At 32.3% G+C, this 18,100-nt stretch overlaps 2 long non-coding RNA genes across 2 annotated transcripts; both read right to left on the reverse strand.

Moving 5' to 3' along the window:
• Positions 1 to 328: 328 nt before the first annotated feature.
• On the reverse strand, positions 329 to 1,950 carry LOC117688816 (uncharacterized). Its single transcript, XR_004601184.2, has 3 exons — positions 1,909 to 1,950; positions 1,344 to 1,790; positions 329 to 432 (listed from the first exon to the last, which is right to left on the reverse strand). It is a non-coding gene; the product is annotated as an uncharacterized lncRNA (long non-coding RNA).
• Positions 1,951 to 16,172: 14,222 nt separating this feature from the next.
• Positions 16,173 to 17,798, reverse strand: LOC117688815 (uncharacterized). Its single transcript, XR_010715228.1, has 3 exons — positions 17,757 to 17,798; positions 17,192 to 17,638; positions 16,173 to 16,276 (listed from the first exon to the last, which is right to left on the reverse strand). It is a non-coding gene; the product is annotated as an uncharacterized lncRNA (long non-coding RNA).
• Positions 17,799 to 18,100: the final 302 nt, after the last annotated feature.

Consider the following 18,100-nt stretch of genomic DNA (forward strand, 5'->3'; position numbering starts at 1 on the left):
CAAATGAATCATCTCTGCGTAAAGAATTTGAAAATTATATCATATTGTTGATAATTCAGTAAATCGATCAATGCTCCTGAGTTGCATAGTGAATGATTCCAAATAGAAATATCCTTTCAATGCAACGAAATCAATATTTTTTAAATTTTCGTGCCTTTCATCTTTTAATACATTTTGTTTGAATGTTTTGACATATCAATTCCCGGGAAAACTATAACACGGTCTTCAAATTAAATACAGGTTAAATACCACAAACAACACGTGTGATAAATCTCAATACTAAGCAACGAAATAGACTGATAAAACAAAGTCTGAGTTTTTCCCTTCCATGATTTATTTGGTGTGTTAATCATTCAAAGACAGTTATAAAGTACAATGTACAGATGTAGTTTCCTGGGACGTCAAATGAGATTGGAACCATTAATAGTAACCCTGTAAAAAAGGAGATTTATTAATGTAAAATGCATGCACCATCCTTAAATTTATTATAGAATACATTGGCACGATATCAGTTCTTGCACGATATAGGATGTTCAGTAATATTAAGGTACATGTATACACTATATTATTTTCATTTCGTTGACTAGAAATAATAGTGCTTTGGTTGGAACATAAGCAAATCAGTTATAAGCACATTAAAATTATTTATCACAGTATTTCTTTTTCCAGAAAATTATAATATATCAATGATTGCAAACTGGTCTAATATGATCTTAACGGATAACAATGTAATTATCAAAATGCCAAAAAAGTAACCTTTACAGAAGAAAAAGGCTGGACAGTTCATAATTAATTGATTAACAATTGAAGCATTTTGATTGCAGATTATTCTCAACAAAACGGTATTATATATTCTAAAAACATAAAAATATTTTTTAAGATTAGAAATATTCCACAGCGTCAGAAGTTTTGATTTTAAAAGAGCATTTATGTGGTATATAATGTCATGTGATCCTCATACTTTTAAAATATGACGGTCTGAAAGATGGAGGCAACGTATTTCATACATAACTCTTACATTGGCAGGTTACATGTTTTGATCAGAAACTATATACAGTTTACCAAATATAGTAAACAAAGCTAAATCATCGTATACTCTTAAAAGAAAAAAATTGAAGAGGATTGTAAAGATTGTAACATTTTGAAAATCATAATTTTCAAATCTTTTTCTCTACCACAAGTTAAAAATGAAAAAAAAGTCGTTGACTATAAATCAGCTGGGCCCTCACACCTTGATTTTAAATATATCAATCAAAAAGATTTTCAATGAAAAAGAAATAAATACCGGTATGAGTATCGGATAGTTTTCTTATTAGAATTTTTTACTAAGCTTTTTTTTTTACCTCGCCTAGCCTGCTATGGCCAAGTCCTCTTCCGTACACCCCTTTTCTTGGCAGTCTGTTTTCAACCAGAACTTTTCCGTACCCTCCCAAAAACAGATCGTTTCGAGGAAGATCGCCGTACAATTGCTTTCCATAGAGTCCACCATACAGAACATTCTTTCTATTTGTTCTCGTTTCAATCAGACCTTTTCCGTACGATCCTCCATACAGTTCGCTCCCAATAAGATCACCATACAATTCATTTCCATAGGGTCCACCATAGTGACCATAGAGACCATTCCTTTTATTTGTTCTTATTTCAATCAGACCTTTTCCGTACGATCCTCCATACAGTTCGCTCCCAATAAGATCACCATACAATGTGTTTCTACCATAGAGACTGTTTGTTTTGTATCCATAGCAAAAGGCCACAGAAAAAAGGACCACAAAAAAGATCAGTCGGATCATCTAGAACAGAAATATTGATTGATCTTATTTCAAAATAAGGACCATTTGATTCATTTGGTATTAAGAAAAAATTAACATACGTCAATAATGAAATTTAAAATAAAGCAATTTGGCCTACCTTGCTGATAAACAAAAAGGACTTGGTATAAGATACTGTGTGCTTATGGCTCAATGTGCAGGGGTATATATACTAACAGTCACGTAAAAGACAACCAAATATCATCAATAAAAACAGTCGTAATAACCACAATGTGACACAACTCCAACGAACATTAAACATTGAAAGAAATAATTCATCACAGGAGGCCATAGTAAAAAAAAAAACAATACTAATTGATAAATTTGAAAAATTAGACAGGGTCATCGAGATTACGGAGCAAAAATAGTCATTAAGGTAATTGTTTTATTCTACATATTGTGGTCCTCGTTTGTCCCTAATTGACAATCATGATTTAATGTACTATTTCTTGGTATCATTATCATTATAAATTTTCCAGTTTGAGTTCGATTTATGCATATCATTAGTTGGTATTTAAATCAATGTTAAAGCTCATAAAAACATAGATTAGTTATTAAATTTCTAATTTCACTATTTTTATAAGCTCAATATAGTAGAGAATAATGACATAAACAAAAATTATGCGTAATAAAGACTATACACATATATGGATATACAAATTTAATTCATACGTGTGGTTATACTACTCGTGTGAGAAACCTTTGCTTTATCACACGGGCGATGCTTCATCAATACTTCCGGTCCGAACTAATTTTGACATAGCCCTCGCTGAAACGCTTCAGCGACCTATTTTCGAAAATTTGCTTGTACTTTCAACATAATTATATCTACTACCAAAAATTAAAATATAATGGATTTTGTCAAAGATTTAAATTACAAATATGAAAGAAAACACATAACTGTTAGGCATAAGCGTCAGAACCGGAACCGGAGGAGGGGGTGGGGGGGGGGAGATTAGGGGGAGGTTATACATAACCGTAACCAAAGACTTTTCGTTTTTTGCTTGTCGAAACTTTTGATAAGTTTAGCCCACCACCCCCTTTCAATTTGCTTCCAGCGCCACTATGTGGTTTTTAAAACTCCTAATCACTTAATCTATCAAGGAGTACATCCTGACGACGCGATGAAAACAGAACGTTTTGGTTGTGTTTATATACAAGAATGCACAGAAAATAAAGTTTTTAAAGACTTTTATTCCACCACCAATAAGCATCCTAACTCAATATTTTCCATTTTAAATCATTAAGCTACAATTTGTTTTATAAATCATCAACAGCTGTTCCTCGTTCGAGTCAATTCAAACTAACGAGCATTCGCAACTTTCTGAATGTCAACAAACTTGATTCTTCGAGTCGTCTGATCAGTATTTCAATTAAATCAAGTGATTATGCTCTAAGAAATATTATTAAGAGCTTAAAATATTTTTCAAGGTTTATTTTAGTTTGACTTTACATTTAAACAGATAGATTGATCTTCGAAATGACGTTCTAAATTGCATTGCGCATGGACATAGTAACTGCTTAACAAAGGTCAAATGTATGAGATAAATAGAACATCTATATTGTGTGATTTATTTTACATTTGCTTTAAAATTATCCAACTAGTTGAAATGGTTATATTTGTTCTGCAAGACTTGCGAATATATACACCATTTCAACTTGCTGGATAAAGCAAATATAAAATCTCAAAATATAGATATCCTCTATATATTTGCAAAAATGTAAACATAAGCATGTATACCATCATTGTTTATATACATGCAATGGGACTGGGATTATTGAAGAGGATAGATAGAGAAAGGGGGTGAGAAAATGGGCCTTGGATAGAGGTTTTGGTATATGGATTTATTTTTATGGTAAAAAAAAAAACACTGGACAAAGAAAGATTTCGAAATGATACTTTTATGACTTTCTTATAGTAAGAAACAATTATAATTTAGTACTGATATGTTGCCAGTGTCTTCCATATTAATAATTACCACAGTGTTTTAGTAATAAATATTTCTATTATTGTTTTCTCTAGACAACGAAACTATAGGGGGTAATCTGGTGTTTGCTAAATACAAGTTTCTTTCTTTCTTCTGTCATTTTACAAAGTCGCCAGACGACTCGTTACCAATTCAATATCATTTCGAAGAAATCTCTGTCATGCATTGGAGTAAAAAATACAAATCATATTCCTTTGGTATAAAGGAGGTGCTACAACAGCTTCTATCAATAGCATTTCAGATGGTCAAATTAAAGAACCTGGGCGCTGGAAGTCAAGAGCTTATAAGTGCTTAGTAAATGTACCAACCTCAAAGTCAATCTATAATTGAAATGTTAAAGTGTGTACCTTTTTTCTTGCAGCTTACTTGATTTTTTGTATGTTGTCTGATCATAATGGTGTGCACAGAAATGTTGACTTGTTTATTTTGATTGTGTTTATATATATTTATTCTTTCAGAAGGTGTTGGATCTTCAATTATTTGGCATGCATTCGGTTATGCTAGGATGAATGGGGGATCCAATCTTGAGTTTCTCCCATAGAAGCTATCATAAAGTTGCAGGGAAAAGACGGCATGTGATGGCGACATGTCCTCTCCTAAATCAGGCAATTGTTACGGTATTGGTACGGCATTGTCTGGTTTATCATTGTGAAGGTAATGACATTGGTAAGATAAAATGTTTTGAATTGTGCGAAATAATGGAGAAATCTTTGAATGCTCTTTCTTGAATGTTGCCAAGAACGAAAATCATGTGGTCACACATACTGCCAAAACCAACATGGCGTAAGACTAGAAACAATAATGCTCTCAATAAGACAAGAGTGTGAGTTAAAAACTTTGGTGCTACAGGAATCTTGGAACACCATGGAGGCTATGTTCGCTGTCTAAAGATAGCTTCATCTGACCAAAGCTTATTAAGGGCCTATGGTTGCATTAGAAAGAAAATAAAATTGTCCTAGCCTTATAACTAAGAAAAGTTTTATGTCGTCAGGTGTACGAGTTAACCCTTTGGCTTAGGGTAATGACCATGGCACACACTTTATTCTTAGCCAAATACCAATCATTAACTAAACATTCTAAATTCTTAGACTATGATTTTCTAAAACATTTTAGTATTCATCTTAATGATAGTGTTCAGCTGTTGTCTTTAAGGCGGCAAACACTTCGTGTCCATATGGCACAATCTTTAGCTAAACTTGAATAGGGTTATATTTAGTGAGCATCTGGTCCTATGGCTCGCTGCAACTCTTATCTTCAATTTGCTTCTTTGTTAAAATTAGATATGTTTGATTCTCCAGTATCGGTTTAACAGCTTTGTATGTATACTTCAATATTTCTGGTTTATTTGCATACTTCAAGTGCATTTCCATTTACATGTATTTGCCATTTGGTTGCTATTATCCTTTTTTACATGGGTCGGTAACCTTGCTTACAAATACAAATGTAACCAGTCAATGATTGTTAAAGAAAAAGCAAAATGTAACTCAAATGAATCATCTCTGCGTAAAGAATTTGAAAATTATATCATATTGTTGATAATTCAGTAAATCGATCAATGCTCCTGAGTTGCATAGTGAATGATTCCAAATAGAAATATCCTTTCAATGCAACGAAATCAATATTTTTTAAATTTTCGTGCCTTTCATCTTTTAATACATTTTGTTTGAATGTTTTGACATATCAATTCCCGGGAAAACTATAACACGGTCTTCAAATTAAATACAGGTTAAATACCACAAACAACACGTGTGATAAATCTCAATACTAAGCAACGAAATAGACTGATAAAACAAAGTCTGAGTTTTTCCCTTCCATGATTTATTTGGTGTGTTAATCATTCAAAGACAGTTATAAAGTACAATGTACAGATGTAGTTTCCTGGGACGTCAAATGAGATTGGAACCATTAATAGTAACCCTGTAAAAAAGGAGATTTATTAATGTAAAATGCATGCACCATCCTTAAATTTATTATAGAATACATTGGCACGATATCAGTTCTTGCACGATATAGGATGTTCAGTAATATTAAGGTACATGTATACACTATATTATTTTCATTTCGTTGACTAGAAATAATAGTGCTTTGGTTGGAACATAAGCAAATCAGTTATAAGCACATTAAAATTATTTATCACAGTATTTCTTTTTCCAGAAAATTATAATATATCAATGATTGCAAACTGGTCTAATATGATCTTAACGGATAACAATGTAATTATCAAAATGCCAAAAAAGTAACCTTTACAGAAGAAAAAGGCTGGACAGTTCATAATTAATTGATTAACAATTGAAGCATTTTGATTGCAGATTATTCTCAACAAAACGGTATTATATATTCTAAAAACATAAAAATATTTTTTAAGATTAGAAATATTCCACAGCGTCAGAAGTTTTGATTTTAAAAGAGCATTTATGTGGTATATAATGTCATGTGATCCTCATACTTTTAAAATATGACGGTCTGAAAGATGGAGGCAACGTATTTCATACATAACTCTTACATTGGCAGGTTACATGTTTTGATCAGAAACTATATACAGTTTACCAAATATAGTAAACAAAGCTAAATCATCGTATACTCTTAAAAGAAAAAAATTGAAGAGGATTGTAAAGATTGTAACATTTTGAAAATCATAATTTTCAAATCTTTTTCTCTACCACAAGTTAAAAATGAAAAAAAAGTCGTTGACTATAAATCAGCTGGGCCCTCACACCTTGATTTTAAATATATCAATCAAAAAGATTTTCAATGAAAAAGAAATAAATACCGGTATGAGTATCGGATAGTTTTCTTATTAGAAATTTTTACTAAGCTTTTTTTTTTACCTCGCCTAGCCTGCTATGGCCAAGTCCTCTTCCGTACACCCCTTTTCTTGGCAGTCTGTTTTCAACCAGAACTTTTCCGTACCCTCCCAAAAACAGATCGTTTCGAGGAAGATCGCCGTACAATTGCTTTCCATAGAGTCCACCATACAGAACATTCTTTCTATTTGTTCTCGTTTCAATCAGACCTTTTCCGTACGATCCTCCATACAGTTCGCTCCCAATAAGATCACCATACAATTCATTTCCATAGGGTCCACCATAGTGACCATAGAGACCATTCCTTTTATTTGTTCTTATTTCAATCAGACCTTTTCCGTACGATCCTCCATACAGTTCGCTCCCAATAAGATCACCATACAATGTGTTTCTACCATAGAGACTGTTTGTTTTGTATCCATAGCAAAAGGCCACAGAAAAAAGGACCACAAAAAAGATCAGTCGGATCATCTAGAACAGAAATATTGATTGATCTTATTTCAAAATAAGGACCATTTGATTCATTTGGTATTAAGAAAAAATTAACATACGTCAATAATGAAATTTAAAATAAAGCAATTTGGCCTACCTTGCTGATAAACAAAAAGGACTTGGTATAAGATACTGTGTGCTTATGGCTCAATGTGCAGGGGTATATATACTAACAGTCACGTAAAAGACAACCAAATATCATCAATAAAAACAGTCGTAATAACCACAATGTGACACAACTCCAACGAACATTAAACATTGAAAGAAATAATTCATCACAGGAGGCCATAGTAAAAAAAAAAACAATACTAATTGATAAATTTGAAAAATTAGACAGGGTCATCGAGATTACGGAGCAAAAATAGTCATTAAGGTAATTGTTTTATTCTACATATTGTGGTCCTCGTTTGTCCCTAATTGACAATCATGATTTAATGTACTATTTCTTGGTATCATTATCATTATAAATTTTCCAGTTTGAGTTCGATTTATGCATATCATTAGTTGGTATTTAAATCAATGTTAAAGCTCATAAAAACATAGATTAGTTATTAAATTTCTAATTTCACTATTTTTATAAGCTCAATATAGTAGAGAATAATGACATAAACAAAAATTATGCGTAATAAAGACTATACACATATATGGATATACAAATTTAATTCATACGTGTGGTTATACTACTCGTGTGAGAAACCTTTGCTTTATCACACGGGCGATGCTTCATCAATACTTCCGGTCCGAACTAATTTTGACATAGCCCTCGCTGAAACGCTTCAGCGACCTATTTTCGAAAATTTGCTTGTACTTTCAACATAATTATATCTACTACCAAAAATTAAAATATAATGGATTTTGTCAAAGATTTAAATTACAAATATGAAAGAAAACACATAACTGTTAGGCATAAGCGTCAGAACCGGAACCGGAGGAGGGGGTGGGGGGGGGGAGATTAGGGGGAGGTTATACATAACCGTAACCAAAGACTTTTCGTTTTTTGCTTGTCGAAACTTTTGATAAGTTTAGCCCACCACCCCCTTTCAATTTGCTTCCAGCGCCACTATGTGGTTTTTAAAACTCCTAATCACTTAATCTATCAAGGAGTACATCCTGACGACGCGATGAAAACAGAACGTTTTGGTTGTGTTTATATACAAGAATGCACAGAAAATAAAGTTTTTAAAGACTTTTATTCCACCACCAATAAGCATCCTAACTCAATATTTTCCATTTTAAATCATTAAGCTACAATTTGTTTTATAAATCATCAACAGCTGTTCCTCGTTCGAGTCAATTCAAACTAACGAGCATTCGCAACTTTCTGAATGTCAACAAACTTGATTCTTCGAGTCGTCTGATCAGTATTTCAATTAAATCAAGTGATTATGCTCTAAGAAATATTATTAAGAGCTTAAAATATTTTTCAAGGTTTATTTTAGTTTGACTTTACATTTAAACAGATAGATTGATCTTCGAAATGACGTTCTAAATTGCATTGCGCATGGACATAGTAACTGCTTAACAAAGGTCAAATGTATGAGATAAATAGAACATCTATATTGTGTGATTTATTTTACATTTGCTTTAAAATTATCCAACTAGTTGAAATGGTTATATTTGTTCTGCAAGACTTGCGAATATATACACCATTTCAACTTGCTGGATAAAGCAAATATAAAATCTCAAAATATAGATATCCTCTATATATTTGCAAAAATGTAAACATAAGCATGTATACCATCATTGTTTATATACATGCAATGAGACTGGGATTATTGAAGAGGATAGATAGAGAAAGGGGGTGAGAAAATGGGCCTTGGATAGAGGTTTTGGTATATGGATTTATTTTTATGGTAAAAAAAAAAACACTGGACAAAGAAAGATTTCGAAATGATACTTTTATGACTTTCTTATAGTAAGAAACAATTATAATTTAGTACTGATATGTTGCCAGTGTCTTCCATATTAATAATTACCACAGTGTTTTAGTAATAAATATTTCTATTATTGTTTTCTCTAGACAACGAAACTATAGGGGGTAATCTGGTGTTTGCTAAATACAAGTTTCTTTCTTTCTTCTGTCATTTTACAAAGTCGCCAGACGACTCGTTACCAATTCAATATCATTTCGAAGAAATCTCTGTCATGCATTGGAGTAAAAAATACAAATCATATTCCTTTGGTATAAAGGAGGTGCTACAACAGCTTCTATCAATAGCATTTCAGATGGTCAAATTAAAGAACCTGGGCGCTGGAAGTCAAGAGCTTATAAGTGCTTAGTAAATGTACCAACCTCAAAGTCAATCTATAATTGAAATGTTAAAGTGTGTACCTTTTTTCTTGCAGCTTACTTGATTTTTTGTATGTTGTCTGATCATAATGGTGTGCACAGAAATGTTGACTTGTTTATTTTGATTGTGTTTATATATATTTATTCTTTCAGAAGGTGTTGGATCTTCAATTATTTGCCATGCATTCGGTTATGCTAGGATGAATGGGGGATCCAATCTTGAGTTTCTCCCATAGAAGCTATCATAAAGTTGCAGGGAAAAGACGGCATGTGATGGCGACATGTCCTCTCCTAAATCAGGCAATTGTTACGGTATTGGTACGGCATTGTCTGGTTTATCATTGTGAAGGTAATGACATTGGTAAGATAAAATGTTTTGAATTGTGCGAAATAATGGAGAAATCTTTGAATGCTCTTTCTTGAATGTTGCCAAGAACGAAAATCATGTGGTCACACATACTGCCAAAACCAACATGGCGTAAGACTAGAAACAATAATGCTCTCAATAAGACAAGAGTGTGAGTTAAAAACTTTGGTGCTACAGGAATCTTGGAACACCATGGAGGCTATGTTCGCTGTCTAAAGATAGCTTCATCTGACCAAAGCTTATTTAGGGCCTATGGTTGCATTAGAAAGAAAATAAAATTGTCCTAGCCTTATAACTAAGAAAAGTTTTATGTCGTCAGGTGTACGAGTTAACCCTTTGGCTTAGGGTAATGACCATGGCACACACTTTATTCTTAGCCAAATACCAATCATTAACTAAACATTCTAAATTCTTAGACTATGATTTTCTAAAACATTTTAGTATTCATCTTAATGATAGTGTTCAGCTGTTGTCTTTAAGGCGGCAAACACTTCGTGTCCATATGGCACAATCTTTAGCTAAACTTGAATAGGGTTATATTTAGTGAGCATCTGGTCCTATGGCTCGCTGCAACTCTTATCTTCAATTTGCTTCTTTGTTAAAATTAGATATGTTTGATTCTCCAGTATCGGTTTAACAGCTTTGTATGTATACTTCAATATTTCTGGTTTATTTGCATACTTCAAGTGCATTTCCATTTACATGTATTTGCCATTTGGTTGCTATTATCCTTTTTTACATGGGTCGGTAACCTTGCTTACAAATACAAATGTAACCAGTCAATGATTGTTAAAGAAAAAGCAAAATGTAACTCAAATGAATCATCTCTGCGTAAAGAATTTGAAAATTATATCATATTGTTGATAATTCAGTAAATCGATCAATGCTCCTGAGTTGCATAGTGAATGATTCCAAATAGAAATATCCTTTCAATGCAACGAAATCAATATTTTTTAAATTTTCGTGCCTTTCATCTTTTAATACATTTTGTTTGAATGTTTTGACATATCAATTCCCGGGAAAACTATAACACGGTCTTCAAATTAAATACAGGTTAAATACCACAAACAACACGTGTGATAAATCTCAATACTAAGCAACGAAATAGACTGATAAAACAAAGTCTGAGTTTTTCCCTTCCATGATTTATTTGGTGTGTTAATCATTCAAAGACAGTTATAAAGTACAATGTACATATGTAGTTTCCTGGGACGTCAAATGAGATTGGAACCATTAATAGTAACCCTGTAAAAAAGGAGATTTATTAAAGTAAAATGCATGCACCATCCTTAAATTTATTATAGAATACATTGGCACGATATCAGTTCTTGCACGATATAGGATGTTCAGTAATATTAAGGTACATGTATACACTATATTATTTTCATTTCGTTGACTAGAAATAATAGTGCTTTGGTTGGAACATAAGCAAATCAGTTATAAGCACATTAAAATTATTTATCACAGTATTTCTTTTTCCAGAAAATTATAATATATCAATGATTGCAAACTGGTCTAATATGATCTTAACGGATAACAATGTAATTATCAAAATGCCAAAAAAGTAACCTTTACAGAAGAAAAAAGCTGGACAGTTCATAATTAATTGATTAACAATTGAAGCATTTTGATTGCAGATTATTCTCAACAAAACGGTATTATATATTCTAAAAACATAAAAATATTTTTTAAGATTAGAAATATTCCACAGCGTCAGAAGTTTTGATTTTAAAAGAGCATTTATGTGGTATATAATGTCTTGTGATCCTCATACTTTTAAAATATGACGGTCTGAAAGATGGAGGCAACGTATTTCATACATAACTCTTACATTGGCAGGTTACATGTTTTGATCAGAAACTATATACAGTTTACCCAATATAGTAAACAAAGCTAAATCATCGTATACTCTTAAAAGAAAAAAATTGAAGAGGATTGTAAAGATTGTAACATTTTGAAAATCATAATTTTCAAATCTTTTTCTCTACCACAAGTTAAAAATAAAAAAAAAAGTCGTTGTCTATAAATCAGCTGGGCCCTCACACCTTGATTTTAAATATATCAATCAAAAAGATTTTCAATGAAAAAGAAATAAATACCGGTATGAGTATCGGATAATTTTCTTATTAGAATTTTTTACTAAGCTTTTTTTTTTTTACCTCGCCTAGCCTGCTATGGCCAAGTCCTCTTCCGTACACCCCTTTTCTTGGCAGTCTGTTTTCAACCAGAACTTTTCCGTACCCTCCCAAAAACAGATCGTTTCGAGGAAGATCGCCGTACAATTGCTTTCCATAGAGTCCACCATACAGAACATTCTTTCTATTTGTTCTCGTTTCAATCAGACCTTTTCCGTACGATCCTCCATACAGTTCGCTCCCAATAAGATCACCATACAATTCATTTCCATAGGGTCCACCATAGTGACCATAGAGACCATTCCTTTTATTTGTTCTTATTTCAATCAGACCTTTTCCGTACGATCCTCCATACAGTTCGCTCCCAATAAGATCACCATACAATGTGTTTCTACCATAGAGACTGTTTGTTTTGTATCCATAGCAAAAGGCCACAGAAAAAAGGACCACAAAAAAGATCAGTCGGATCATCTAGAACAGAAATATTGATTGATCTTATTTCAAAATAAGGACCATTTGATTCATTTGGTATTAAGAAAAAATTAACATACGTCAATAATGAAATTTAAAATAAAGCAATTTGGCCTACCTTGCTGATAAACAAAAAGGACTTGGTATAAGATACTGTGTGCTTATGGCTCAATGTGCAGGGGTATATATACTAACAGTCACGTAAAAGACAACCAAATATCATCAATAAAAACAGTCGTAATAACCACAATGTGACACAACTCCAACGAACATTAAACATTGAAAGAAATAATTCATCACAGTAGGCCATAGTAAAAAAAAAAAACAATACTAATTTATAAATTTGAAAAATTAGACAGGGTCATCGAGATTACGGAGCAAAAAATAGTCATTAAGGTAATTGTTTTATTCTACATATTGTGGTCCTCGTTTGTCCCTAATTGACAATCATGATTTAATGTACTATTTCTTGGTATCATTATCATTATAATTTTTCCAGTTTGAGTTCGATTTATGCATGTCATTAGTTGGTATTTAAATCAATGTTAAAGCTCATAAAAACATAGATTAGTTATTAAATTTCTAATTTCACTATTTTTATAAGCTCAATATAGTAGAGAATAATGACATAAACAAAAATTATGCGTAATAAAGACTATACACATATATGGATATACAAATTTAATTCATACGTGTGGTTATACTACTCGTGTGAGAAACCTTTGCTTTATCACACGGGCGATGCTTCATCAATACTTCCGGTCCGAACTAATTTTGACATAGCCCTCGCTGAAACGCTTCAGCGACCTATTTTCGAAAATTTGCTTGTACTTTCAACATAATTATATCTACTACCAAAAATTAAAATATAATGGATTTTGTCAAAGATTTAAATTACAAATATGAAAGAAAACACATAACTGTTAGGCATAAGCGTCCGGAACCGGAGGAGGGGGTGGGGGGGGGGGAGATTAGGGGGAGGTTATACATAACCGTAACCAAAGACTTTTCGTTTTTTGCTTGTCGAAACTTTTGATAAGTTTAGCCCACCACCCCCTTTCAATTTGCTTCCAGCGCCACTATGTGGTTTTTAAAACTCCTAATCACTTAATCTATCAAGGAGTACATCCTGACGACGCGATGAAAACAGAACGTTTTGGTTGTGTTTATATACAAGAATGCACAGAAAATAAAGTTTTTAAAGACTTTTATTCCACCACCAATAAGCATCCTAACTCAATATTTTCCATTTTAAATCATTAAGCTACAATTTGTTTTATAAATCATCAACAGCTGTTCCTCGTTCGAGTCAATTCAAACTAACGAGCATTCGCAACTTTCTGAATGTCAACAAACTTGATTCTTCGAGTCGTCTGATCAGTATTTCAATTAAATCAAGTGATTATGCTCTAAGAAATATTATTAAGAGCTTAAAATATTTTTCAAGGTTTATTTTAGTTTGACTTTACATTTAAACAGATAGATTGATCTTCGAAATGACGTTCTAAATTGCATTGCGCATGGACATAGTAACTGCTTAACAAAGGTCAAATGTATGAGATAAATAGAACATCTATATTGTGTGATTTATTTTACATTTGCTTTAAAATTATCCAACTAGTTGAAATGGTTATATTTGTTCTGCAAGACTTGCGAATATATACACCATTTCAACTTGCTGGATAAAGCAAATATAAAATCTCAAAATATAGATATCCTCTATATATTTGCAAAAATGTAAACATAAGCATGTATACCATCATTGTTTATATACATGCAATGAGACTGGGATTATTGAAGAGGATAGATAGAGAAAGGGGGTGAGAAAATGGGCCTTGGATAGAGGTTTGGGTATATGGATTTATTTTTATGGTAAAAAAAAAAACACTGGACAAAGAAAGATTTCGAAATGATACTTTTATGACTTTCTTATAGTAAGAAACAATTATAATTTAGTACTGATATGTTGCCAGTGTCTTCCATATTAATAATTACCACAGTGTTTTAGTAATAAATATTTCTATTATTGTTTTCTCTAGACAACGAAACTATAGGGGGTAATCTGGTGTTTGCTAAATACAAGTTTCTTTCTTTCTTCTGTCATTTTACAAAGTCGCCAGACGACTCGTTACCAATTCAATATCATTTCGAAGAAATCTCTGTCATGCATTGGAGTAAAAAATACAAATCATATTCCTTTGGTATAAAGGAGGTGCTACAACAGCTTCTATCAATAGCATTTCAGATGGTCAAATTAAAGAACCTGGGCGCTGGAAGTCAAGAGCTTATAAGTGCTTAGTAAATGTACCAACCTCAAAGTCAATCTATTATTGAAATGTTAAAGTGTGTACCTTTTTTCTTGCAGCTTACTTGATTTTTTGTATGTTGTCTGATCATAATGGTGTGCACAGAAATGTTGACTTGTTTATTTTGATTGTGTTTATATATATTTATTCTTTCAGAAGGTGTTGGATCTTCAATTATTTGGCATGCATTCGGTTATGCTAGGATGAATGGGGGATCCAATCTTGAGTTTCTCCCATAGAAGCTATCATAAAGTTGCAGGGAAAAGACGGCATGTGATGGCGACATGTCCTCTCCTAAATCAGGCAATTGTTACGGTATTGGTACGGCATTGTCTGGTTTATCATTGTGAAGGTAATGACATTGGTAAGATAAAATGTTTTGAATTGTGCGAAATAATGGAGAAATCTTTGAATGCTCTTTCTTGAATGTTGCCAAGAACGAAAATCATGTGGTCACACATACTGCCAAAACCAACATGGCGTAAGACTAGAAACAATAATGCTCTCAATAAGACAAGAGTGTGAGTTAAAAACTTTGGTGCTACAGGAATCTTGGAACACCATGGAGGCTATGTTCGCTGTCTAAAGATAGCTTCATCTGACCAAAGCTTATTTAGGGCCTATGGTTGCATTAGAAAGAAAATAAAATTGTCCTAGCCTTATAACTAAGAAAAGTTTTATGTCGTCAGGTGTACGAGTTAACCCTTTGGCTTAGGGTAATGACCATGGCACACACTTTATTCTTAGCCAAATACCAATCATTAACTAAACATTCTAAATTCTTAGACTATGATTTTCTAAAACATTTTAGTATTCATCTTAATGATAGTGTTCAGCTGTTGTCTTTAAGGCGGCAAACACTTCGTGTCCATATGGCACAATCTTTAGCTAAACTTGAATAGGGTTATATTTAGTGAGCATCTGGTCCTATGGCTCGCTGCAACTCTTATCTTCAATTTGCTTCTTTGTTAAAATTAGATATGTTTGATTCTCCAGTATCGGTTTAACAGCTTTGTATGTATACTTCAATATTTCTGGTTTATTTGCATACTTCAAGTGCATTTCCATTTACATGTATTTGCCATTTGGTTGCTATTATCCTTTTTTACATGGGTCGGTAACCTTGCTTACAAATACAAATGTAACCAGTCAATGATTGTTAAAGAAAAAGCAAAATGTAACTCAAATGAATCATCTCTGCGTAAAGAATTTGAAAATTATATCATATTGTTGATAATTCAGTAAATCGATCAATGCTCCTGAGTTGCATAGTGAATGATTCCAAATAGAAATATCCTTTCAATGCAACGAAATCAATATTTTTTAAATTTTCGTGCCTTTCATCTTTTAATACATTTTGTTTGAATGTTTTGACATATCAATTCCCGGGAAAACTATAACACGGTCTTCAAATTAAATACAGGTTAAATACCACAAACAACACGTGTGATAAATCTCAATACTAAGCAACGAAATAGACTGATAAAACAAAGTCTGAGTTTTTCCCTTCCATGATTTATTTGGTGTGTTAATCATTCAAAGACAGTTATAAAGTACAATGTACAGATGTAGTTTCCTGGGACGTCAAATGAGATTGGAACCATTAATAGTAACCCTGTAAAAAAGGAGATTTATTAAAGTAAAATGCATGCACCATCCTTAAATTTATTATAGAATACATTGGCACGATATCAGTTCTTGCACGATATAGGATGTTCAGTAATATTAAGGTACATGTATACACTATATTATTTTCATTTCGTTGACTAGAAATAATAGTGCTTTGGTTGGAACATAAGCAAATCAGTTATAAGCACATTAAAATTATTTATCACAGTATTTCTTTTTCCAGAAAATTATAATATATCAATGATTGCAAACTGGTCTAATATGATCTTAACGGATAACAATGTAATTATCAAAATGCCAAAAAAGTAACCTTTACAGAAGAAAAAAGCTGGACAGTTCATAATTAATTGATTAACAATTGAAGCATTTTGATTGCAGATTATTCTCAACAAAACGGTATTATATATTCTAAAAACATAAAAATATTTTTTAAGATTAGAAATATTCCACAGCGTCAGAAGTTTTGATTTTAAAAGAGCATTTATGTGGTATATAATGTCTTGTGATCCTCATACTTTTAAAATATGACGGTCTGAAAGATGGAGGCAACGTATTTCATACATAACTCTTACATTGGCAGGTTACATGTTTTGATCAGAAACTATATACAGTTTACCCAATATAGTAAACAAAGCTAAATCATCGTATACTCTTAAAAGAAAAAAAATTGAAGAGGATTGTAAAGATTGTAACATTTTGAAAATCATAATTTTCAAATCTTTTTCTCTACCACAAGTTAAAAATAAAAAAAAAAGTCGTTGTCTATAAATCAGCTGGGCCCTCACACCTTGATTTTAAATATATCAATCAAAAAGATTTTCAATGAAAAAGAAATAAATACCGGTATGAGTATCGGATAATTTTCTTATTAGAATTTTTTACTAAGCTTTTTTTTTTTTACCTCGCCTAGCCTGCTATGGCCAAGTCCTCTTCCGTACACCCCTTTTCTTGGCAGTCTGTTTTCAACCAGAACTTTTCCGTACCCTCCCAAAAACAGATCGTTTCGAGGAAGATCGCCGTACAATTGCTTTCCATAGAGTCCACCATACAGAACATTCTTTCTATTTGTTCTCGTTTCAATCAGACCTTTTCCGTACGATCCTCCATACAGTTCGCTCCCAATAAGATCACCATACAATTCATTTCCATAGGGTCCACCATAGTGACCATAGAGACCATTCCTTTTATTTGTTCTTATTTCAATCAGACCTTTTCCGTACGATCCTCCATACAGTTCGCTCCCAATAAGATCACCATACAATGTGTTTCTACCATAGAGACTGTTTGTTTTGTATCCATAGCAAAAGGCCACAGAAAAAAGGACCACAAAAAAGATCAGTCGGATCATCTAGAACAGAAATATTGATTGATCTTATTTCAAAATAAGGACCATTTGATTCATTTGGTATTAAGAAAAAATTAACATACGTCAATAATGAAATTTAAAATAAAGCAATTTGGCCTACCTTGCTGATAAACAAAAAGGACTTGGTATAAGATACTGTGTGCTTATGGCTCAATGTGCAGGGGTATATATACTAACAGTCACGTAAAAGACAACCAAATATCATCAATAAAAACAGTCGTAATAACCACAATGTGACACAACTCCAACGAACATTAAACATTGAAAGAAATAATTCATCACAGTAGGCCATAGTAAAAAAAAAAAACAATACTAATTTATAAATTTGAAAAATTAGACAGGGTCATCGAGATTACGGAGCAAAAAATAGTCATTAAGGTAATTGTTTTATTCTACATATTGTGGTCCTCGTTTGTCCCTAATTGACAATCATGATTTAATGTA

The sequence above is a fragment of the Magallana gigas genome, chromosome 6 (genome assembly GCF_963853765.1).
Source record: "Magallana gigas chromosome 6, xbMagGiga1.1, whole genome shotgun sequence".
Taxonomy (NCBI): domain Eukaryota; kingdom Metazoa; phylum Mollusca; class Bivalvia; order Ostreida; family Ostreidae; genus Magallana; species Magallana gigas.